The 24537-nt window shown below is 42.8% G+C and overlaps 1 protein-coding gene and 2 pseudogenes across 3 annotated transcripts in view; 2 read left to right on the top strand and 1 right to left on the bottom strand.

Moving 5' to 3' along the window:
- Positions 1-24537, bottom strand: part of CASP8 (caspase 8) — a 59194-nt gene that overhangs the window by 33367 nt on the left and 1290 nt on the right. The gene's annotated exons all lie outside the window — the stretch shown is intronic.
- On the top strand, positions 282-642 carry LOC111547196 (annotated as a pseudogene).
- LOC113224877 lies at positions 23255-23788 on the top strand (annotated as a pseudogene). The gene has a single exon (XR_003309467.1). The product of XR_003309467.1 is annotated as a 60S ribosomal protein L23a pseudogene (transcript).

The raw sequence follows: 24537 nt of genomic DNA, 5'->3' as shown, positions 1-24537 counted from the left end.
AGGTTGCGGTGAGCTGAGATCATGCCACTGCACTCCAGTCTGGGTGATAGAGCAAGAATACATCTTAAAAAAAAAAAGAAAAAGAAGGAAGGAGGGAAGGAAGGAAGGAAGGAAGGAAGAAAAAATAATAACCTGTTGGTGCTTCCTGTGGCCAACATCATCTGGAGGAGATTTGCTTTCCTTTTCTCTAAAAGGTGAGGAAGTGGAAACTCAGTGGCCCACGATGGGAAGAGGGGAAGCCCAGGAGTACAGGAGGCCTCTGGGTGAAGCCAGAGCCTAACATGGGGTTTGGAGCAACCTTGGCCGTTGGCCCGACCATCTTTGTGCTGTCTGTCGTCACTATCATCATCTGCCTCACCTGCTCCTGCTGCTTTCTGTACAAGACATGCCGCCAACGACGTCCCTCCAAGTGTGTCGCCCAGCTACCTTGGACCAAGCTACCAGGGCTACCACACAATGCCGCCTCAGCCAGGGATGCCAGCAGCACCCTACCCAATGCAGTACCCACCACCTTACCCGGCCCAGCTCATGGGCCCACCGGCCTACCACAAGACCCTGGCTGGAGGAGTAGCCATGCTCTACCTTGCCAGCCAGCCTCCTTACAACCTGGCCTACATGGATGCCCCGAAGGCGCCCCTCTGAGCATCCCCTGGCCTCTCTGGCTGCCACTTGGTTATGTTGTGTGTGTGAGTGGTGTGCAGGCATGGTTCCTTACGGCCCATGCGTGCTGTGTGTGTCCTGCCTGTATATGTGGCTTCCTCTAATGCTGACGAGGTGGGGAACGATCCTTGCCAGAGTGGGCTGGGACCAGACTTTGTTTTCTTCCTCACCTGAAATTATGCTTCCTAAAATCTCAAACCAAACTCAAAGAATGGGGTGGTGGGGGCACCCTGTGAGGTGGCCCCTGAGAGATGGGGGGTTCTCCAGAGCACATCTGGAGTTCTTCTCCAGCTTGCCATAGGGTGACCAAGTATGGCCTGTCACACCAGGGTGGCGCAGCTTTCTGTATGATGCAGATGTGTCCTGGTTTCGGCAGCATAGCCAGCTGCTGCTCGAGGTGATGCAGGCGAAGCTTGGGATCTAACCAAGTTGGGCTTTGATCCTTTAGGCAGATGTCCCATTGCTCCCTGGAGCCTGTGTCATGCCTGTTGGGGGTCAGGCAGCCTCCTGATGCCAGAACACCTCAGGCAGAGCCCTACTCACCTGATAGCTGTCTGCCTGGACTGTCCCCTGTCCCTGCATCTTTCCTGGGACCACCCGGAGGGCCACATCCACATACAGCCTAGCTGTCCACAGGGAGCTCTGCCGCCCTTGCTGGCCCTGCCCTTCCCACAGGTGAGCAGGGCTCCTGTCCACCAGCACACTCAGGTCTCTTCCCTGCAGTGTTTTCGTTTTATTTTAGCCAAACATGTTGCCTGTTTTCTGTTTTAAAATATGATTAGTTGATATGAGACTGAAACCCCAGGGTTGTGGAGGGAAATTGGCTCAGAGAGACGGACAACCTGGCAACTGTGAGTCCCTGCTTCCCCTGACACCAGCCTCATGGAATATGCAACTCCTGTACCCCAGTCCAGGGTGTTCTGGCAGCAGGGACACCTGGGCCAAGGGGCCATCTGGACCAAAGGTGGGGTATGGGGCCCTGGATGGCAGCTCTGGCCCAGACATGAATACCTCGATGTTCCTCCTCCCTCTATTACTGCTTCACCAGAGCTGCCTTAGCTTAGAATCCATTGTGTTTCTGAGTCTAGGATCTGTACCCTTGTTTATAATAAATGCAATCTTTGGAAAAAATAAAATTAAAATAATCTATTAATTTTGTAAAGTCTCACACTGTATTCTCACTTGATACATGAGTAAAGGTGACACTGAGGTGAAGTGAAAAAAAGATGGTCTTTATAATAAATAATGACAGATCAACAAGATAGCCATATAAAAATAAAATGAAACTTGATTTCCTACTCACACAAAATTCAAATCCAGGTGGATAGTCAATCTAAATATAAAAGGAAGCAATTGACCAGGCGCGGTGGCTCACGCCTGTAATCCCAGCACTTTGGGAGGCCAAGGTGGGCAAATCACCTGAGGTCAGGAGTTCAAGACCAGACTGACCAACATGGCAAAACCCCCCACCTCTACTAAAAATGCAAAACTTAGCTGGGCATGGTGGGGGGCACCTGTAGTCCCAGTTACTCATGAGACTGAGGCATGAGAATCACTTGAACCCAGGAGGCAGAGGTTGTAGTGAGCCAAGATTGCACCACTGCACTCCAGCCTGGGCAACAGAGTAAGACTCTGTCTCAAAAAAAGAGGAAGCAATAAAACTTTATGAGCAATCCTAAGAGAATGTCTTTATGATATTGGAGTAGACAAAAACTCAAAAAGGACACAAAAAGTGCTCACCCTAAGGGGAAAAAACATCAACGGGATCATTTTAGAATTAAGAGCTTCTTTTCGGAAAAATGATACCATTAAGAGAGTGATGAGGCAGGCTAGAGAATAGGAGAGGAAATGCTATGATAGGGAGTAATCTCCAACGTGTTGGTAAGTGAAAAAGGGGCGTGGCAGAACAGCATGGATAGAACAATGAACAGATACAGACAGAAAGAGCGGCCATTAGAAATTACACAATGGTGTCTCCTCTGCATCTCAGCCTTCTAATATCATAGATCAATAGCGCCAAAGTGAAAACACTGTCAATGAATTTCTGAAGGAAAATGTGCATCTTGTTTTGAGTATTAACTGAAAGTCTCACTCAGGCTGAAAACCTAAATTGATGATGTTGCTACTTGGGATAGTCCATTACAATCGCCTCCATTGTCAGCTACATCCGTACCTCATCTGGACAGACATTCACTCGGCGTGCAAGGTGGATGCTCATCAAAGCCCCCTTCTGCCGGGGCCTTCCTGCAACCAGCAACACCCGAGGACCCCTGCACTCGATCCACCCACAGGGCGTGGTTCCTCAGGATTTTCTTTCTCTACTCCCTATTATATTGTTCTGGATATTTTTCTTTACCTGCTTAATTACCAAAATAGTAGAAAAAGAGAGAGATTTTTAATTACTATACTAAGGAAATGAAATGTTTTATCCTCAAAAGTCAAGGCTGTCATTCATTAATAGGTTGTGCTGTCCAGACACAGCAACTCACACCTGTAATCCCACCAGTTTGGGAGGCTGAGGCAGGTGGATCACTTGAGGCCAGGAGTCCAAGACCAGCCTGGCCAACATAGTGAGACCCCCCATCTCTACTAAAAATACAAAAATTGGCCGGGCTTAGTGGCTCACACCTGTAATCCCAGCACTTTGGGAGGCCAATCACGAGGTCAGGAGATTGAGACCATCCTGACTAAAACAGTGAAACCCTGTCTCTACTAAATATATAAAAAATTAGCCAGGTGTGGTGGCGGGTGCCTGTAGTCCCAGCTACTCGGGAGGCTGAGGCAGGAGAATTGCTTGAACTCGGGAGGTGGAGGTTGCAGCGAGCCAAGATCACGCCACTGCACTCCAGCCTGGGCAACAGAGCAAGACTCCATCTCAAAAAAAAAAAAAAAAAAAAAAACAAGAATTAGCCAGGAATGGTGGCATGTGTCTGTAGTCCCAGCTAATTGGGAGATTGAGGCATGAGAATCACTTGAACCTGGGAGGCAGAGGTTGCAGTGAGCCAAGATCACATCACTGCATTGGGCAACAGAGTGAGGCTCTGTGTCAAAAAAAAATAGGTTGTGCTAATGAGGATTCTCAGAGAAATCCTGCAGCCCCTGGGGAAATGTGGAGCTGAGGGTCAAGGTCACAGACAGAAGGAAGGAGCCTTCAGCCTGGATGCTACGGGGACCCAGCAAGCTCTCAGTAGGCTCCAGAAGCAACCTAATTCACATACATGCAGTTAAAAGAAAAGTCTCTCCCTGATGTCCCAGTGGCCACCAGACACACATTCTCAACAGCCTAGATAATTCTAGAATCAGATAGATTTCTTCCTAAAATTCTTTTTTTTGAGACGGAGTCTCACTCTGCTGCCCAGGCTGGAGTGCAGTGGCATGATCTCAGCTCACTGCAACCTCCACCCCGCCAGTTCAAGCAATTCTCCTGCCTCAGCCTCCAGAGCAGTTGGGATTACAGGCACCTGCCACTGCGCCTGGCTAATTTTTGTATTTTTAGTAGAGATGGAGTTTCACCATCTTGGCCAGGCTGGTCTTGAACTCCTGGTCTCGTGATCCACCCACCTCGGCCTCCCAAAGTGCTGGGATACAGGCGTGAGCCACCGCGCCCAGCTGACTTCTTCCTAAAATTCTAAGCAAATCTTACCCAAGGGCAATTGCAGCTCCTTTCTTGCCCCCATCCCTGGCCCCCCAAAATTCCAAACAACAATGAAAGTCAAATGAAGAACATTTTGCCAGCGTTCCAGTTGACACAACTTTTGCAATTTCTGCAGCCAGAACAGACTCTTAGCAAACTGGTGTGGGAGGGTTGGGATCTGAGCAGAACATGAAGTTCACATTTTTTCAAAGCTGCAGGACAGACCCTGGTGTGCAATGGCGAGAACACAGGCTGGGGAGTCAGGCAGCTGAACTGGGGGTGAGGCTGGTCGATTCAGCTCTTAGTCCAACTTCAACATTTCCAAATGTGAGAAATTAGACTAGAGGATGTCTAAGAACACTTTCCGTGCAAACATTTGATGATTGCATAATAATATGTTTTCTCATTCAAATTATCATCTTATTTTTCCTCTGCAATTCCAGTGTGTGTGGGGTTGGGGTGGTCTTCCAGTTCTGAGACACAGTGGCATAGATTCACTTTCCCCTGCTTCTTTCTCACCTCTAAGTATACCTAAATACCCTGGGAATAAATCAACAGACAATCACACAACAACCCTAAGAGGCGGAAAGTAGAGGCAGACTGGCTGAGGACCCAGAGGCGGGAATAACACTGTTTGTGCCCTGGGCTGTCTTTTTATTCCCACACATGCCAGACTGAAAACGAAAGAGGCCTGCAATCCAGAACCACCAACAGGCCTACACTAAAAAGAACAAATGGCCGGGCCCAGTGGCTCATGCCTGTAACCCCAACACTTTGGGAAGCCGAGGTGGGCGGATCACATGAGGTTGGGAGTTCGAGACCAGCCTCAACATGGAGAAACCCTGTCTCTACTAAAATTATAAAATCAGCTGGGCGTGGTGGTGCACGCCTGTAATCCCAGCTACTCAGGAGGCTGAGGCAGGAGAATTGCTTGAACCTGGGAGGCGGAAGTTGTGGTAAGCCGAGATTGCGCCATTGCACTCCAGCCTGGGCAACAAGAGCGAAACTCCATCTCAAAAAAAAAAAAAAAAAAAGAACAAATAAGGAAAAGCAACAAAAAGAAAAGCCTGCTCTCTCTGGCCAAAGGGCCAGGAAACAGCAGCAAAGCGGAAACTCAGCAGGGAGATACATGCCCATGATTCACGCCTGGGAGATACATGCCCATGATTCACGCCTGGGCAAGGACAGCTGACCTGGCCTGCAGCAGCAGGGTCAGCAGGAGCTGCCTGGAACCCACGCCTCACTCCAAACCTGGAGCCGTGGCAGGCTACCGTGGTGTTCCCCTGGGTGTATGATGAGGAAGTGGAAGCAGCAGATGATGAGGTTGCAACCAGACTCAGATTTCTAGCTTTGTTCATGATACTCCGGATGGTTATCAAGTCCATCTAAATCTCCTCATGGCCGGGCACGGTGGCTCATGCCTGTAATCCCAACACTTTGGGAGGCCAAGGCAGGCAGATCACTTGAAGTTAGGAGTTCAAGACCAGGCTACCAACATGGTGAAACCCTGTCTGTACTAAAAATACAAAAATTAGCCAGACGTGGTGGTGCATGCCTGTAATTCCAGCTACTCGGGAGGCTGAGGCATAAGAATCACTTGAACCTGGCAGGTGGAGGTAGCAGTGAGATGCAGCCACTGCACTCCAAGCTGGGTAACAGAGTGAGACTCTGTCTCAAAAATAAATAAATAAATAAATAACCTCCTTTTGAGGTCAGGTCAATCAGTCGGTGACACAATTCAGATCTTAGATGGTGGATTTCCAGGCATAGAATGCATCTGATAATGGCCCCAGATTTGTGGCCCAAGCCACACATCAATGGGCCCAAGCATGGGGCATATATGATGGACGCCCTATGCTCTCTATCACCTCCAAGCGGCAGGGATGATTGAGTGTTTTAGTAGACAATTGAAGGACAGGGTTAAGTGACCGACGGGAGGGAATAAAAGAACCTCGGCCTGGACTATGCATCTCAGGGTAACAGTCTGGGGTTCCGGTGTGGCAATTCCTCGAAGGGGCAGTCCATTTGCACTGCATATTTGATCAGACTGTCTACCTGCTCCCTTCTATTGCACAGCCTCAGTCTCTCTGGGGAACCCTACAAGGGTCCCCCTTCCCCTTCAATTCCTTTCTAAAGACTCAGATAAGTGAGAGATTAGAATAGTTATTAAAAAACAAGGCGTGTGAGACAGTAACCCTCTTCATCAGTCATCCCTATGGTGCTGAGCATGGATTTTTTTGCCTGCAAAAAATAATCACTATCAACTTGAGGCTTCTAATTCAACGTTTTCCATAAAGTGGCTTTGTTGCTTTGCCTGGTTATTTTCAAGGGATGAATATCAATGTATAGAAGAGAAACTATTTTTTTTTTTTTAGTCATCAGAGGATCCAGGCCAGATTACAACCCACCTCCCTGGAGGATAGTCAGAAGATGCTACCCTCATCCATGTCACAGTGGGTGGGGAAAATTCCCCCAACTGACAGGACCTGAGTGCCTATGAACCCATGAGCCAGGGTACAGAGGAGGGAGAAGTGGGAATCTAACCTTCCTTCTCTCTCTCCTACAGAATAGACTGTGTGACTTCCAAGCCACTAAATTCATTGATATGCCTGCCCAGGCAGTTCCCCCACTGAATTTGACAAAATGCTGGATGTGTCCCCACAAATAAATATTTTGTTCCTGTGCCTCTGGATGCTGCAAACAAACATTTCTGTAAACACGGATTTTTCTGGTACCTAAGCTACCCCAACCATATTAATCTGCACACGATGCAATGCTGTGACTGGACTCTGACACTGCAGGAGCAGAACGCATTCTGAGACGTCAGCTTGCTCCTGCCCAAGTTGAAGGCAACTGGAACATCTGGGAAAAGGGGACTTGAATCCACCATCAGGGCTATTATGGCCTCATTAGTGGAGACACTTGCTCCCATCTTACATGCACTTTTCAATTCCACTTAAGGATTTTGCCCAAGAGGAGGGACTTCTGCCTGGTTGACCCCTGTGATAATTTATGACATTTACACTCTCCGCACTATATGTGTTCCCTTGCAGTGTTACTTCCTTTACCAAAAGCATGCCTGGCCAGGTGCAGTGGCTCACGCCTGTAATCCCACCACTTTGGGAGCTGAAGCAGGTGAATCGCTTGAGGTCAGGAGTTTAAGACCAACCTGGCCAACATGGTGAATCTCCGTCTCCACTAAAAAAAATACAAAAATTCGCCGGGTGTGGTGGTGAGTGCCTGTAATCCCAGCTACTCAGGACGCTGAGGCAGGAGAGTCGCTTGAACCCACGAGGCGGAGGTTGCAGGTGAACCAAGATAACGCCATTGCACTCCAGCCTGGGCGACAGAGCGAAACTCCGTCTCAAAAAAAAAAAAAAAAAAGATGGACTCCAGGCAATTCCCACTGTTGGGTCATTTAACTAGAAAACACTGTGCACAACCTGTCTTTGACCCTCACTGAGGTCATGAATGCTGCTGTTTCAGCTTTGGAGGCACGATGGGCAAGCCTCAATTCCCAGGCCTAACTAGTGTTGAATAAGTACATAGTCCTTGACATACTGCTGGCCAAGCAGAGGCCCATGCAACTGGCAACACTTCAAGCTGCGTCTTGATCAGTGAGACTGGCAAAGTAGAACCGTTCATTGTCAGGCTTAGGAAAAAAGCCTGTCTCTCTAAAGCAGACTCAATGGGCTATGGGAACAAATGGTCACACTGGGGCTCATGGTTGTGTTCTATATTGCAGGCAGGCTTGATCATCCTGCTAGGAGTGATCTTGATCCTGACCATGGTCCGTTGTAACTGCAGACTAATAACCTCGCTCCTAATACAGACCATCAAAATCCAACCCATTCAGGTCCGTGATGGGGTAGCCTATGTTTCTCGCTTGGGCTCTGAAAAAATCAATGGATGGAGTTGAGGAATTATTCGGGCTCCAGGCCAAAATCCTATGTGTAATCTGTCAGACCCAGCCATTGGCAATTACAAAGGCTTCACCTGGCAGGCCAAACAGGGGATTGCTGCCCCCTGACCCCTCACTGCCTCAACAGACTTGAACAGACTTGGTGCATAATCCATGCGTGGCAGGTCCTTGAGGGAGCTGCAGTCAGCACTCAGTCCATCGCCTCCTGCATGCCTCGGGACAGCCATGCTGTTATGCATATTAAACCAACTTATCAAATCACCTAACTTGTTCAATTGGCCAGGCCCTCCAAAACAGTGTGGAACAATGCATTAATAATGATATTATCATGTTTCTGAGTTTAATGAGAAGCTCTCCAAAATTTCCTAATTAGTATGATTTTTGATTTGGGTTTCTGGTAGGTATTTTTATCAAGTTAGGGACTTTTCCTTACCTATTAGCTTCCTAGCATTTGATAAAAATCAGAAAGGGGTATTAAATTATCAAAAAGAAACGTCAGGATCTTTTGAGATGATTATAGAATTTTTCTGTTTCAGTTTCTTAAAAGTAAATTATTTACCTTACGCGTGTGGATTCAAGACTATGTGCACTTTGCAAAGTGAGTTGGGAAATTTCTTCTATATCCTATAGCTGCCTCAATAACAGAAATTTTCTTGTGTGTAAATTGTTAATTGCTTTTAATTAAATGGAAATTAGGTATTGACCTTTTTATGTATAGGAATCCTTTTCTATTGCTTTATCAATTATATTTTATTGTAGTAAGAACATTTAAGCAAGATCTACCTTCTTAGCAAATTTTTAAGTATACAATACAGTATTGTTGACTATAGGTACAATGTTGTGCAGCAGATCTCTAGAACTTACTCATCTTGCTTAACTAAAACTTTATGCTTGTTAACAGGCAACTCCTCATTTCCCCCTCCCTAGCCCCTGGCAACCACCATTCCACTCTTTGATTCTATAAATTTGACTACTTTAGATACCACATGTAAGTAGAATCATGCAGTATTTGTCTTTCGGTGACCGGCTTATTTCACTTAGCATAACATCTTCAAGATTCATCCATGCTGTCACATATTATAGAATTTCCCTCTTTTATAAGGCTGAATAATATTCCATTTTATGTGAATACCACGTTTTCTTCCCCCTTCATGTGTCCATGGATATTTAGGTTGTTTGCACATCTTGGCTACTGTAAATAGTGCTGCTATGACCATGGGAATATAACATATTTAGAAATCAAGAAGTATGGTGCTTCTAGCTTTGTTCTTCCTCAGAACTGATTTAGCTATTTGTGGGCCTTTTTATACTTTAGAGGTTTTTTTCTGTTAAAAAAAAAAATCCATTGGGATTTTAATAGAGATCACACCATATTTGTAGATTGCTTTAGGTAGTATATGCAGTGATTGTAATAGACTGATGTTTGTTTCTCCTAAAACTCATATGTTGAAACCTAATCCCCAATGTGTTGGTATTTGGAGGTGGGACCTTTGGGAGGTGATTAGGTCATGAAGGTAGAGCACTTATGAATGGGACTAGTGTCTTATAAAAGAAATCCCAGCACGCTCCATCACCCTAATTCCATGAGGACACATGGAGAAGATGGCCATTTATGAACTAAAAAGCAGGCTGTCACTAGATAGGAAATCTGCTAGCTACTTGATCTTGAATTTCCTAGCCTCCAGAACTGTGAAAAATAAGTTTCTGTGTTTTATAAGTCGCCAATCTATGGTATTCTGTTTTAGCAGGACTAAGGCACTGTATATGCATGGATTTATTTCTGAGCTCTCTCTTCTCTTCTGATGGCCAACATGCTTGTCTTTATGCTATTCCCATGCTGTTTCAATTACTATAGCTTTGTAATATATTTGAAACATATTATGAATCCCATATATGAAAAGCTCACATCTAACATCATACTCAATAGCGAAAATTTTCTTATATATGGTCTTGATGATGTTGAGAGTCTTTCCTTCTATTTCCAATTTGTTGAAAGTTTTTTTTTTTAATCACGAAAGGATATTAAATTTTGTCAAATGCTTTCTCTGCATCTATTGAGATGATCATGTGATCTTTATATCCTTTACCCTGTTAATATGTCATTTCACATTGATTTATTTTTGCATATTGATCCATACTTGCATCCTAGGGATAAATCCCACTCAGTCATGATGTATGATTATTTAAATGCGCAGTTGAATTTGATTTGCTAGTATTTTGTTATGAGTTTTTATATCTATATTCATATATTCATAAAGGATATTAACCTGCAGTTTTCTTTTCTTGTGGTGTCTTTGTTTGGCGTTGGTGTCGGGTTAATGTCGGCTGCATAAAATGAATTTGGAAGTGTGCCCTCTTCTTCAATTTTTAAAAATAGTTTAAGAAGAACTGGCATTAATTCTTCCTGAGATGTTTGGAAGAATTCACCTGTGAAGCCATCTGGTCCTGGACTTCTTCGTTTTGGGAACGTTTTTGATTACTGACTAAACCTCCACATTAGTTACAGGTCTGTTCAGACATTGTATTTCTTCATGATTTAGTCATCGTAGATTGGAAGGTTTTATGAATTTATTCATTTCTTCTAGATTATCCAGTTTGTTGGCATAGAATTATTCATTGTAGCCTCATGATCCTTTTTATTTCTGTGGCATCAGTTGTAATGTCTCCTCTTTCATTTCTGATATTGTTTATTTGAGTCTTCTTTCTTTCTTAGTCTAACAGGATTTGTTGATTTTGTTTATCTTTTCACAAAACCAATTCTTTTGTTGTTCTTTTCAAAAAATTTGTTGATTTTTTTTCTATTGCTTTTCTATTCTGTATTTTCTTAGTTTCTACTCTAATCTTTGTTATTTCCTTCTACTAATTTTGGGCTTAGTTCCTCTTCTTCCTCTTCTTCTTCATCTTCTTCTCCTCTCCTTGAGGCACAAAGTTAGACTGTTCATTTGAGATCTTTCTTCTTTTTCACTGCAGATGTGTATTGCAAGAAAGTCCCTCTTAGTGCTGCTTTGCTTAGTACTGCTGGTATTGGAAAGAAGGGCAAAAGAGAGCCAGATCTCAGGAACCTGGTTTCACTTATCAACAGACAAATGCTGTCCCAGCTTGCATCAGAAGCCACCAGGGACAATATCAAAAATTTCACAATCACGCTGCAGTGTGAGCTTCCCGAGAGCAAGCTCTGGGAGGATCCGGGTAAGGATTGCCCGCTACCTGTGACGCCTCAACAGGGAGGAGCTCCTTGCTTGAAAAGGGAGAAAACTGCCAAACAGGAGATGAAGGAAACTGAAAGAAGCAGCCACTAAGAAAAAGCAACATGAACCCAAAGCACAATCAATCCAAGGTAACTGAGAATCCAGGAGAAAACAAATTAGAAAAGTAAACTGGTAAGTGTCTACGTAACTCCTTAAAAGGTTTGTTATTAACCAAAAGGTAAAAATCAAATCAGCCAACAACAACCAAAAAAAAAAAAAACACTAGATATTAGATGAAGATATCCAATAGTGGAAGACAAATGCATTTTTAAGAAGTAAGGAAAAGACTGGGTGCGGTGGCTCACACCTGTAATCCCAGCACTTTAGAAGCTCAAGGTGGGTGGATTATTTGAGGCCAGGAGTTCGAAACCAGTCTGGTCAACATGGTGAAACCCCATCTCTAATAAAAATACAAAAAATTAGCCGGGCATAGTGGCAAATGCCTATAGTCCCAACTACTCAGGAGGCTGAGGCAGGAGAATTGCTTGAACCCAGGAGGCGGAGGTTGCAGTGAACCGAAATTATGCCACTGCAGTCCAGCCTGAGCGAGAGAGTAAGATTCCATCTCAAGAAAAAAAAAAAAGAAAAAGAAAGAAAGAAGGAAAGAATGAAAGAGAGAGAGAAAGAGAGAAAGAAAGAAAAGAAAGGAAAGAAAGGAAAAAGAAAGGAAAGAAAGAAAGAAAGAAAGCAAGAAAAATAAATAAATAAATGTTTCAGTGTTTTATTGTTTCCTACGCTGAGGTGGGAGCGAATATTCTCTGAAATTTTCTTGTAGATAACCTTTAGAAAATTTAAATGATATCCCATATATTCCAGGCATATTTTCTCAAACACAGCAAGTTCCCCACTTGCCCCACAAGATGCCCCAAGCCTTCTCAAGGCTCCTTTGGGTCATCTGGATTTCAGCTCAGCCTTAGTTTCCTGACAACATCATGTTGTTCTGTCATACTTTTCTCTTTTGCCTCCCTTGTTATTTGTTACCCCCGCTTGGAATACTCTTTCCTCTTTGATATCTCCAAAGTGTGAATCCACACAACACTGTCCACTTCCTCCAGGAAGTCCACCCAGACTGTTCCCACCTAGTATATCTCTTTCACGTTCTTGCACATTCAGTCAGAAACCTACAGCTGCTCTCCATTTGCCAAGAGGTTGTTTTCTAAGTTTATACCAAGGTTGTTTGATGAAATCGCAAAATGCCACTTCCCATTTCTCCCCTACCTGGCTTTTTAACCTATGTCATGCCTGACATCTAAACCTACTGCTTGATCACTACACAAGGCTGGCCCACAGACTGCTTTGGCACGAAGACCAAAGACTACTAGGCTCAACGTTAATTCCTGTCTTTCTGGGCCAAGATAAAGCCAGAAGACACAGAGCCATCCACTGATGCACCAGTAAATTAATGACTTTACAAACCAGCATGCATTCTTGCAGGGAGTGTGTGCAAGTGGGAAAAAAAACTGTCTGGGTATCAAAATGATTCACCAAGCTGTACATTTACAACTTGTGAGTTCTTCAGTATTTATGTAAGGTTTCGACACAAATTTTACATCAGAAAATCAACATGACTCACTCCAGTCTTCCAATTTTCTATTTTTCCTCCAGGACCTTGCTGGATGTTTTCTTTTCTTTTTCTTTTTCTTTTTTTTCTTTTTTTTTTTTTTTTCTCTGAAGATCTGCTGGAGAGATGTTTTCATAAAGATAAAGAAAAGGGTCTGGACAAGGTGGTTCATGCCTATAATCCCAGCACTTTGGGAAGCCGAGGTGGGCAGATCACTTGAGGTCAAAAGTTTGAGACCAGCCTGGCCAACATGTTGAAACCCCATCTCTACTGAAAATACAAAAATTAGCTGGGCATGGTGGCAGGCGTCTGTAATCCCAACTACTCAGGAGGCTGAGGTGAGAGAATCTTTTGAACCTGGGAGGTGGAGGTTGCAGTGAGCCAAGAACGCGCCACTGCACTCCAGCCTGGGCGACAGAGAAAAACTCTGTCAACAAAAAAAAAAGAGAGACAGAGAGAGAGAAAAGGGTCATACTGGGGAAAAGGAACAAACACAGACACACTGAAAAGAATCCAAATGGTTAATAATATGACAGAGAATCAGAGGCTATGAAGATTTAATTCAGAGGGGTGAGGATAGAAATAACTTGGCACTGCTTTTCAGCTAAATGTATTCTTTACTTGAAAACTTCTGTCTGACCAGGCACAGTGGCTCACGCCTGTCATCTCAGCACTTTGGACAGCCGAGGCAGTCGGATAGTTTGAGCACAGGAGTTCAAGACAAGCCTGGGAAACATGATGAAATGCCATCTCTACAAAAAGTGCAAAAATTAACCAGGTGTGGTGGTGCACACCTTTAGTCCAGCTACTCGGGGATGGGGAGCTGAGGTGGGAGAATCACTTGAGCCTGGGAGGTTGAGTCTGCAGTGGGGCAAGGGTGCAGTGAGCCAAAGTCACACCACTACACTCCAGCCTGGGCGACAGAGCCAAACTCTGTCTCTGAAAAAAGACTTTTTAGTAGAATTTTCATGTTGGCTTGCTGCCCTCTGGTGGGTTTATTAGGGTTTATCACAAACACTGTGGGATTCACTCTGGCAATGACCATTAACATAAAATATCGATGGTTCTTGGGCATAACTCTCCCCCTGGGAAGTCAGATCTTTGACTTCATGGAATCAGAAATTTGTTATTGGCCTGGACAACAGAAACATATCTGCAAAATCCCCAAATATTTGGAAATGAAATAACACAACTCTAAATAATCCATGGGTCAAAAAATATAAATCAAAAGTAAATTATGTAGTATTGAATTAAATTAAAATCACAACAAAATATCAAAATTCTGCTAAAACAAGGCTACAGAAAATTTACAGAACTAAATGCCTAAAAGGAGCAGAGGTGGGGAAGGGCAGGAGGACAGGATTCAAGAGGGCATACGAAATATTTTTGAGGTAATATATATGTTCACTATCCTGTGTGTGGTGATAGTTCCACCCATATACATACAGTCATATGTCACTTAATGACGGGTGTAAGTTCTGAGAAATGCATCATCAGTGATTTCGTCATTATGCCAACATCATAGAATGTACTTACGCAAAACCTAGATAGTATAGCCTACTACACACCTAGGCTATATGGCCTAGACTATTACTCCTAAGATGCAAACCTACAGAGCATGTTACTGTATTGAATATTGTAGGCAATTGTAACACAATGGTAAGTATTTGCATATCTAAATATGTCCATACATAGAAAGGGTACAGTAAAAATACAATATTATAACTTTATGAGACCACCATCATATATGTCGTCTGTCATTGACTGAAATGGCACTTGAATATATATGAGTGTGTCTATATGACTGTATATATGTGTCGTACATATGTCAAAATTTATCAAATTATATACTTTATATGCCATTTGTTGTATATCAATCATATCTCAGTAAAGCTGTTTTAAACAGCACGTGGCTGCCCTATTAGGCAGTACAACTCAAGTGCAATTACTAAGACAATACTAAAAGCATATATAATTAACAAGCTAATAAAGGGGTAAGGTGAACTTTCTAAAATTACTTAATTCATCTAAAAGAAATGAAGAAAGTAAAGAGAACTGATGTCACAAATAGAAAACAACTGGAAATATAGTAGATTTTAGCCCAATTATATTGATAATTACATTAAATGAAAATGGACTAAATACTATAATTATAAGAAAAGTGCTTTCCAGAATACATTTTTCTAAAATAAAAGAAAAATCTGAACAATATACCGCTTACAGCAGACACATTTCAAGCATAAGAACGTCGAAACACTGAAAGTATAAGGATGGAAAAAGATGTACCAACTGATATCATTATACTAATATCACATAAGGCAGACATAAAGGAAAAATGATACGAATTTAAAATGAGAAATTGACAATCCACAGTCATAGTATAAGATTTTTATGTTCCCTTCTTGATAACAGGTAAGAAAGACGGACAAGCAGTAGAGTTATACAAGATTTGAACAACACAATTAACTTTGACCTAAATAACATAAAATCTTGACCTAAATAACATAAAATCAATTATGTTAGTGCCTTTCTTTCCTCATTCATAAAGTCACTATCATAATGATTCCTGTGGTGAAGTTCCAAGATGGCCAAATAGGAACAGCTCCAGTGTACAACTCCCAGCATGAGCAATGCAGAAGATGAGTGATTTCTGCATTTCCAACTGAGGTACCAGGTTCATCTCACTGGGGCTTGTCAGACAGTGGGTGCAGTCCACAGATCGTGAGCCAAAGCAGGGCAGGATCGCCTCACCTGGGAAGCACAAGGGGTTGGGGAATTCCCTTTGCTAGAAAAGGGAAGCCATGACAGATGGCACCTGGAAAATCGGGACACTCCCACCCTAATACTGCACTTTTCCGAGAGTCTTAGCAAAGAGCACACTAGGACATTATATCCCACACCTGGCTCAGAGGGTCCCACACCCACGGAGCCTTGCTCACTGCTAGCACAGCAGTCTGAGATCGAACTGCAAGGCTTGCGGGGAGTGTCCGCCATTGCTGAGGATTGAGTAGGTAAACAAAGCGGCCAGGAAGCTCAAAATGGGTGGAGCCCACAGCAGCTCAGAGAGGCCTGCCTGCCTCTGTAGACTCCACCTCTGGGGGCAGGGCATAGCTGAACAAAAGGCAGTAGAAACTTCTGCAGACTTAAACATCCCTGTCTGACAGCTTTGAAGAGAGTAGTGGTTCTCCCAGCATGGAATTTTGAGATCTGAGAATGGACAGACTGACTCCTCAAGTGGGTTCCTGATCCCCGAGTAGCCTAACTCAGTGACATCTCCCAATAGGGGCCAACTGATACCTCATATGGCCAGGTGCCCCTCTGAGATGAAGCTTCCAGAGGAACAGGAAGCAATATTTGCCATTCTGCAATATTTGCTGTTCTGCAGCCTCTGCTGGTGACACCCAGGCAAACAGAGTCTGGAGTGGAACTCCAGCAAACTCCAACAGACCTGCAGCTGAGGGTCCTGACTATTAGAAGGAAAACTAACAAACAGAAAAGACATCCACACCAAAACTCCATCTGTATATCACCATCATCAAAGACCAAAGGTAGATAAAACCACAAAGATGGGGAGAAACCAGAGCAGAAAAGCTGAAAATTCTAAAAATCAGAGCGCCTCTTCTCCTCCAAAGGAACACATCTCCCACCAGCAACGAAACAAAGTTGGATGGAGAATGACTTTGACAGGTTGAGAGAAGAAGGCTTCACACGATCGATAATAACAAACTTCTCTGAGCCAAAGGAAGTTATTCGAACACAACACAAAGAAGCTAAAAACCTTGAAAAAAGTTTAGATGAATGGCTAACTAGAATAAACAGCAGAGAGAAGACTTTAAATGACCGGATGGAGCTGAAAACCATGGCACGAGAACTACGTGACAAATGCACAAGCTTCAGTAGCCGATTTGATCAAGTGGAAGAAAGTGTATCAGTGATTGAAGATCAAATGAATGAAATGAAGCAAGAAGAGAAATTTAGAGAAAAAAAGTAAAAAGAAACAAACAAAGCCTTCAAGAAATATGGGACTATGTGAAAAGACCAAATATACGTCTGATTGCTGTACCTAAAAGTGATGGGGAGAATGGAACCAAGTTGGAAAACACTCTTCAGGGTATTATACAGGAGAACTTCCACAACCTAGCAAGGCAGGCCAACATTCAAATTCGGGAAATACAGAGAATGCCACAAAGATACTCCTCGAGAAGAGCAACTCCAAGACACATAATTGTCAGATTCACCAAAGTTGAAATGAAGGAAAAAATGTTAAGGGCAGCCAGAGAGAAAGGTCGGGTTACCCACAAAGGGAAGCCCATGAGACTAACAGTGGATCTCTCACAGAAACTCTACAAGCCAGAAGAGAGTGGGGGCCAACATTCAATATTCTTAAAGAAAATAATTTTCAACCCATAATTTCATATCCAGCCAAACTAAGCTTCATAAGTGAAGGAGAAATAAAATCCTTTACAGACAAGCAAATGCTGAGAGATTCTGTCACCACCAGGCCTGCCTTACAAGAGCTCCTGAAGGACCACTAAACCTGGAAAGGAGCAACCGGTACCAGCCACTGCAAAAACATGCCAAATTGTAAAGACCATTGATGCTAGGAACAAACTGCATCAAGTAACAAGCAAAATAACCAGCTAATATCATAATCAGAGGATCAAATTCACATATAACAATATTAACCTTAAATGTAAATGGGCTAAATGCTCCAATTAAAAGACACAGACTGGCAAATTGGATAAAGAGTCAAGACCCATCAGTGTGCTGTGTTCAGGAGACCCATCTCATGTGTGGAGACACAGATAGGCTTAAAATAAAGGGATGGAGGAAGATTGACCAAGCCAATGGAAAACAAAAAAAGGCAGGGGCTGCAATCCTAGTCTCTGATAAAACAGACTTTAAACCAACAAAGATCAAAAGAGACAAAGAAGGCCATTATATAATGGTAAAGGGATCAATTCAACAAGAAGAGCTAACTATCCTAAATATATATGCACCCAATACAGGAGCAACCAGATTCATAAAGCAAGTCCGTAGAGACCTACAAAGAGACTTAGACTCCCACACAATAATAACGGGAGACTTTAACACCCTACTGTCAACATTAGACAGATCAATGAGACAGAAAGTTAACAGGATATCCAGGAATTGAACTCAGTTCTGCACCAAGCACACCTAAGAGACATCTACAAAACTCTCCACCCCAAATCTGAGAAGAATATTTATTCTTCTCAGCACCACATTGCACTTATTCCAAAATTGACCACATAGTTGGAAGTAAAGCACTCCTCAGCAAATGTAAAAGAACACAAATTATAACAAACCGTCTCTCAGACCACAGTGCAATCAAACTAGAACTCAGGATTAAGAAACTCACTCAAAACCGCTCAACTACATGGAAACTGAAAAACCTGCTCCTGAATGACTACTGGGTACATAACGAAATGAAGGCAGAAATAAAGATGTTCTTTGAAACCAGTGAGAACAAAGACACAACATATCAGAATCTCTGGGACACATTTAAAGCAGTGTGTAGAGGGAAATTTATAGCACTAAATGCCCACAAGAGAAAGCAGGAAAGAACTAAAATTGACACCCTAACATCACAATGGAAAGATCTAGAGAAGCAAGAGCAAACACATTCAAAAGCTAGCAGAAGGCAAGAAATAACTAAGATCAGAGCAGAACGGAAGGAGATAGAGACACAAAAACCCATCAAAAAATCAACAAGTCCAGGAACTGGTTTTTTGAAAAGATCAACAAAATTGATAGACCACTAGCAAGACTAATAAAGAAGAAAAGAGAGAAGAATGAAATAGATGAAATAAAAAATGATAAGGGGGATATCACCACCAATCCCACAGAAATACAAACTACCATCAGAGAATACTATAAACACCTCTACGCAAATAAACTAGAAAATCTAGAAGAAATGGATAAATTCCTGGACATGTACATCCTCCCAAGACGAAACCAGGAAGAAGTTGAATCACTGAATAGACCAATAACAGGCCCTGAAATTGAGGCAATAATTAAGAGCCTATCAACCAAAAAAAAGTCCAGGACCAGATGGATTCACAGCCGAATTCTACCAGAGGTACAAAGAAAAGCTGGTACCATTCCTTCTGAAACTATTCCAATCAACAGAAAAAGAGGGAATACTCCCTAAACCATTTTATGAGGCCAGCAGCATCCTGATACCAAACCCTGGCAGAGACACAAGAAAAAAAGAGAATTTTAGACCAACATCCCTGATGAACATTGATGCAAAAATCCTCAATAAAATACTAGCAAACTGAATCCAGCAGCACATCAAAAAGCTTATCTACCATGATCAAGTGGGCTTCATCCCTGGGATGCAAGGTTGGTTCAATATATGCAAATCAATAAATGTAATCCATCATATAAACAGAACCAAAGACAAAAACTACATGATTATCTCAATAGATGAAGAAAAGGCCTTCGACAAAATTCAACAGCACTTCATGCTAAAAACTCTCAATAAATTCGGTATTGATGGAACATATCTCAAAATAATAAGAGCTATTTATGACAAACCCACAGCCAATATCATAATGTATGGGCAAAAACTGGAAGCATTCCCTTTGAAAACTGGCACAAGACAGGGATGCCCCCTCTCACCACTCCTATTCAACATAATGTTGGAAGTTCTGGCCAGGGCAATCAGGCAGGAGGAAGAAATAAAGGGTATTCAATTAGGAAAAGATGAAGTCAAACTGCCCCTGTTTGCAGATGACATGATTGTATATTTAGAAAACCCCATCATCTCAGACCAAAAGCTCCTTAAGCTGGTAAGCAACTTCAGCAAAGTCTCAGGATAAAAAATCAATGTGCAAAAATCACAGGCATTCCTGTACACCAATAACAGACAAACAGAGAGCCAAATCATGAGTGAACTCCCATTCAAAATTGCTTCAAAGAGAATAAAATACCTAGGAATCCAACTTACAAGGGATGTGAAGGACCTCTTCAAAGAGAACTACAAACCACTGCTCAACGAAATAAAAGAGGACACAAACAAATGGAAGAATATTCCATGCTCATGGATAGGAAGAATAAATATCATGAAAATGGCTATACTGCCCAAGTTAATTTATAGATTCAATGCCATCCCCATCAAGCTACCAATGACTTTCTTCACAGAATTGGAAAAAACTACTTTAAAGTTCATATGGAACCAAAAAAGAGCCCACATTGCCAAGACAATCCTAAGCCAAAAGAACAAAGCTGGAGGCATCATGCTACCTGACTTCAAACTATACTACAAGGCTACAGTAACCAAAACAGCATGGTACTGGTACCAAAACAGAGATATAGACCAATGGAACAGAACAGAGCCCTCAGAAATAAGGCCGGGCACGGTGGCTCAAGCCTGTAATCCCAGCACTTTGGGAGGCCGAGACAGGTGGATCACGAGGTCAGGAGATCGAGACCATCCTGGCTAACACGGTGAAACCCCGTCTCTACTAAAAATACAAAAACTAGCTGGGCGAGGTGGCGGGCGCCTGTAGTCTCAGCTACTCGGGAGGCTGAGGCAGGAGAATGGCGTAAACCTGGGAGGCGGAGCTTGCAGTGAGCTGAGATCCGGCCACTGCACTCCAGTCCGGGCGACAGAGCAAGACTCCGCCTCAAAAAAAAAAAAAAACAAACAAACAAAAAAAAAAAAAGAAATAATACCACACATCTACAGCCATCTGATCTTTGACAAACCTGACAAGAACAAGAAATGGGGAAAGGATTCCCTATTTAATAAATGGTGCTGGGAAAAGTGGCTAGCCATATGTAGAAAGCTGAAACTGGATCCCTTCCTTAAACCTTATACAAAAATTAATTCAAGGTGGATTAAAGACTTAAATGTTAGACCTAAAACCATAAAAACCCTAGAAGAAAACCTAGGTAATACCATTCAGGCCATAGGCATGGGCAAGGACTTCATGTCTAAAACACCAAAAGCAATGGCAAAAAAACCAAAATTGACAAATGGGATCTAAGTAAACTAAAGAGCCTCTGCACAGAAAAAGAAACTACCATCAGAGTGAACAGGCATCCTGCAGAATAGGAGAAAATTTTTACAATCTACCCATCTGACAAAGGGGTAATATCCAGAATCTACAAAGAACTTAAACAAATATACAGGAAAAAATCAAACAACCCCATCAAAAAGTGGGCAAAGAATAGGAACAGACACTACTCAAAAGAAGACATTTATGTAGTCAACAGACACACGAAAAAATGCTCATCATCACTGGCCATCAGAGAAATGCAAATCAAAACCACAATGAGATACCATCTCACACCAGTTAGAATGGCAATCATTAAAAAGTCAGGAAACAACAGGTGCTGGAGAGGATGTGGAGAAATAGGAACACTTTTACACTGTTGGTGTACAAGTGAACAATGGTTGAACTAGTTTACAGTCAACCATTGTGGAAGCTAGTTCAGCCATTGTGTTAGACAGTGTGGCAATTCCTCAAGGATCTAGAGCTAGAAATACCATTTGACCCAGCCATCCCATTACTGGGTATACACCCAAAGGATTATAAATCATGCTGCCATAAAGACACATGCACACGTATGTTTATTGCAGCACTATTCACAATAGCAAAGACTTGGAACCAACCCAAATGTCCATCAATTACAGACTGGATTAAGAAAACGTGGCACATATACACCATGGAATACTATGCAGCCATAAAAAAGGATGAGTTCATGTCCTTTGTAGGGACATGGATGAAGCTGGAAACCATCATTCTCAGCAAACTATCGCAAGGACAGAAAACCAAACACCGCATGTTCTCACTCATAGGTGGGAATTGAACAATGAGAACACTTGGACACAGGATAGGGAACATCGCACACTGGGGCCTGTTGTGGGGTGGAGGGAGGAGGGAGGGATAGCATTAGGAGATATACCTAATGTAAATGACGAGTTAATGGGTGCAGCACACCAACATGATACATGTATACATATGTAACAAACCTGCAGGTTGTGCACATGTACCCTAAAACTGAAAGTATAATAATAATAATAATAATAATAATAATTCCTGTATGTGAAGGTTATTATGAGAATCAAATGAGTTAATACATGCAAATTCTTAGAACAGCTCCTGGCATGCAGAGTAAATTTATAATAATTAGGAACTTAACTGAGAAATAAAAGCATAAGTATATTGCTTTCATATAGTGGTCACATTACATAAAAATGCATAAATTTTTATTATGTGGTCACATTATCTAAAAATGTGAAATTAACCAGGCGTGGTGGCTCAGGCCTGTAATCCCAGCACTTTGGGAGGCCAAGGTTGGTAGATCACTTGGGGCCAGAAGTTTGAGACCAGCCTGGCCAACATGGTGAGATCCCCATCTCTACTAAAAATACAAAAAAAAATTAACCAGGCATGGAGGTGGGTGCCTGTAATCCCAGCTACTCAGGAGGCTGAGACATGAGAATCACTTGAACCCGGGAGGCGGAGGTTGCAGTGAGCCGAGATGGCACCATTGCATTCCAGGCTGTGCAACAGAGTGAGACTCTGTCAAAAAAAAAAAGAAAGAATTAAATAGTAGAAGAGACAGCTTTAAATGTTCAAAATGGTGCCACAGGGAGAAGAACTGGGAAGTGGGGAGTAGTGAGATCTCCCACTGCTGAATGAATGCTGCCGTCTCCTTCTCTTTCCCAGTCAGGAGTATCTGGTAGTACCTATTCCTTGCGCCAACTAGGAAATCACTGACTTCCGGCCAATCATTTATAGTCTGCTCCATTCCCTTGCCAATGTTCCCAGACAGAAAAGCACATGTGCAGATTAAAGCACAGACTCAGATTAAATAGAATTCCTTTATATTATACTAAAATCACTGATCGCTAACCAGGGCTCGTTTTAGAACTTTCCCTAAACAGCCTGAGCTTCCATAGTTGAATCAGCAGCTGGGCACCTCAGATGCTGTCTCTCAGAGCATCCTGGCTTCAGCACAAATGTCACCAAACTGCCCACTTCAGTCATTCCTAAATGACTTCGACAATGTTTGTCATATTCCTTATTACTGGTTCTTTAATTTCCTGTATTTTTAATTGGCTCTCTTTACTGAAATAAAAATTTACATGAACAAGTTTTTTAAACGAACATTTTATATCACTACCACAAATGGAAAAGCACTGCATTTGCTACAAAAGAGGAACTGCAAAAAATAAATAAAATAGCTTTTTTTCGCAAGATGGCGCCGAAAGCGAAGAAGGAAGCTCCTGCCCCTCCTAAAGCGGAAGCCAAAGTGAAGGCTTTAAAGGCCAAGAAAGCAGTGTTGAAAGGTGTCCACAGCCACAAAAAAAAGAAGATCCGCAGGTCACCCACCTTCCGGCGGCCCAAGACACTGCGACTCCGGAGGCAGCCCAAATATCCTCGGAAGAGCGCCCCCAGGAGAAACAAGCTTGGCCGCTATGCTATCATCAAGTTTCCGCTGACCACTGAGTCTGCCATGAAGAAGATAGAAGACAACAACACACTTGTGTTCACTGTGGATGTTAAAGCCAACAAGCACCAGATTAAACAGGCTGTGAAGAAGCTCTATGACATTGATGTGGCCAAGGTCAACACCCTGATTCGGCCTGATGGAGAGAAAAAGGCATATGTTCGACTAGCTCCTGATTACGACGCTTTGGATGTTGCCAACAAAATTGGGATCATCTAAACTGAGTCCAGCTGCCTAATTCTAAATATATATATATATCTTTTCAACATAAAAAATAAATAAATAAATAAATAAAATAAGAATGTAACACCATTACTAAATTCCAGCTAGATACTATTGCTTACTCATTTGTCAAAAAGGGAAATTAGCATGTTTTGAGACATGATAAGATATGTTAGTCCTGGCTGAGCATGGTGGCTTATGCTTGTAATCCTAGCACTTCGGGAGGCCAAGGAGGGTGGATCACTTGAAATCAGGAGTTCCAAACCAGCTTGGCCATCATAGTGAAACTCCGTCTCTACTAAAAATACAAAAAATTAGCTGGGTGTGGTGGCATGCACCTGTGATTCCAGCTACTCAGGAGGCTGAGGCAGGAGAATCGCTTGAACCCAGGAGGCGGAGGTTGCAGTGAGCCAAGATGGTGCCACTGCACTCCAGCCTGGGCGACAGGGCGAGACACCATCTCAAAAAAAAAAAAAAAGGAGAAAAAGAAAAAAAAATGGCTGGCACGGTGGCTCACGCCTGTAATCCCAGCACTTTGGGAGGCCGAGGTGGGTGGATCACCTGAGGTCTGGAGTTTGAGACCAGCCTGATCAACATGGAGAAATCCCGTTTCTACTAAAAATACAAAATTAGCCAGGTGTGGTGGTGCATGCCTGTAATCCCAGCTACTCAGGAGGTTGAAGCAGGGGAATTGCTTTAACCTGGGAGGCAGAGGTTGCGGTGAGCCGAGATCCTGCCATTGCACTCCAGCCTGGGCAACAACAGTGAAACTCCATCTCAAAAAAAAAAAAAAAAAAAAAGG

Source organism: Piliocolobus tephrosceles, chromosome 11 (genome assembly GCF_002776525.5).
Source record: "Piliocolobus tephrosceles isolate RC106 chromosome 11, ASM277652v3, whole genome shotgun sequence".
NCBI lineage: Eukaryota > Metazoa > Chordata > Mammalia > Primates > Cercopithecidae > Piliocolobus > Piliocolobus tephrosceles.
The sequence above is the reverse complement of the archived record's forward strand: the minus strand, read 5'-3'. Positions and strand labels throughout refer to the sequence as shown.